This window comes from Copadichromis virginalis, linkage group LG4, assembly GCF_057382275.1.
Source record: "Copadichromis virginalis isolate Kocher_CV1m ecotype Utaka linkage group LG4, C_Virginalis_male_GT1.1, whole genome shotgun sequence".
In the NCBI taxonomy this organism is placed as follows: Eukaryota; Metazoa; Chordata; class Actinopteri; order Cichliformes; family Cichlidae; genus Copadichromis; species Copadichromis virginalis.
The window spans coordinates 18010126-18012106 of record NC_140621.1 but is presented as its reverse complement, the minus strand read 5'-3'; positions in this window follow the sequence as shown (position 1 = coordinate 18012106).

Genomic DNA, 1981 nt, shown 5'->3' with positions numbered 1-1981 from the left:
CAGGGCTTGGCTGTGAGCCCCTTCATGTTTGCAGTAGTGATGGGACACATTGATAGATGAGGTCAGGCAGGAGTCTCTATGGACTACAACCTTGACAGACTAGATTCTAATCAGTAGTGAGAGTAGGGAACAGGTGGAGGAAAGCCTGGACAGGTGGTGGAGGCATGCTTTGGAAAGAAAAGGAAAAAAAGTCAGTAGAGGTAAGATAGAGTACATGTGTGTAAATGAGAAGGAGACAGGTGAATATAAAAGGAGAAGAGGTAGTGAAGACAGATAAGTTTTAATACCTGGGGTCAGTCACCCGAAGCACAGACAGTGCACAAGAGAGGTGAAGAAGAGACTGCAGGCAGGGTGGGGTAGCTGGAGATGACTGTCAGGGCTGATTTATGACAGAAGGATAGCAGCAAAATAAAAAGGGTTTGCGATGGTTGTTGCGATGAGTTTGGAGATGGTAGTACTGTACTGTACTGTAGTACTGGGCGACCGGGGGGTTGGGAACCGCGTCTGTAACCGGAAGGTCGCCAGTTCGATCCCTGGGCTCTCTGTCCTGGTCGTTGTGTCCTTGGGCAAGACACTTTACCCTACCGCCTACTGGTGTTGGTCAGAGGGGCGGACGTCGCGATATGGCAGCCTCGCTTCTGTCAGTCTGCCCCAGGGCAGCTGTGGCTACAACTGTAGCTTACCTCCACCAGTGCATGAATGTGAGAGTGAATGAATAGTGGAATTGTAAAGCGCTTTGGGTGCCCAAAAAAGCACTATATAAATGCAATCCATTTACTGACAAAAAGAGAGGACCCTGATCTGGAGGTTGCAGAACTGATGATGCTACAATTTTCACCTTTACACTTTAATTACACATTTTGACTTTTATGAAGTAGTCAGAGAACAGAGAGATTGTCAGTGACCCTGCTATCTTTTTGGAGATTACTTTGGAAAAGTTGAGAAGCGCAGTAAAATGGCCAGCTCCTTTTAAAGTGCTCTCATGATTGCATGAAAATTGGATCAGGGTTGCTCACATACTAATGGATAAAATCCAGTTACTCTCTTTTTTTGTTGTTGTTTGTTTTCATTCTTTTTTTTTCCCTCCTTCGAGAATTTAAGAAAACTGTGGTATTAAACCATATTTGCTTTTACCATCAGCAGCAACTGGTGTGAGCACAAACACCAGACACAGAAACCTTCCGGGCAGTGTAAGGGCAGTCAGCGGTCACGTGTTCAGGAACACGTGTTTTGTTGAAATTCACGCGATTCACTGGTGAAACGTAAAGACTTCAGATGCCTGTCAGCTACAATATTCTCAGTAATCATAATAATCACACCCAATATGATGATTTGCTCAGCATAAAAATGAATTGTAATTAAACAGGCCTCCTCCATTCTGCAACACTATGCTGAGGCTCGCTGACACATCTGCCTGAAAAGGCTCAGTCAGCTCATTTAGCTTCCTCATTTTAACACAGCAGTCAGATCTAATTTAGCTGAAGATGTTGGCAAAGCAACAAGTATTGAGTGCTGCAGGATGGTGGATAATCATGGAGAGGTTGGTCTCTGATGTGACAGTGATTTGACATATTTGGTGTCTTAAAATATAAGATTTACAAACCTTTAAATATCAGGGTTGATTAAGGGACAGAGTCATCTGAGTTGCTTTAATTGGTCTAATTTGAATTATTTTTCCCCTGTATTTTGTATTTCAGTTCTGAAGTATATAATAAATAAGTTCCTTTATGCTTCCCCATGAAGAAGACTTGAGTTTGTCAGCATGTAAATTCCAAATGAGCTTGTGTGTGGACAAAAAAAAAAGTGTGAAGGTGGAGTAAAGAAGCAGTCTGCACTGGAAAAGCCACACACATGCACTTAAAAGTTTCATGTGTCTGATGTGTATTTTCACAGGCATGTAGAGACAGTTCCGGCCACTCCTCCCAGCCCCTCTGGGCCCTCCGGTTTCAGCCGGAAGACTAAGCTGCACAAGTTGAGGCCT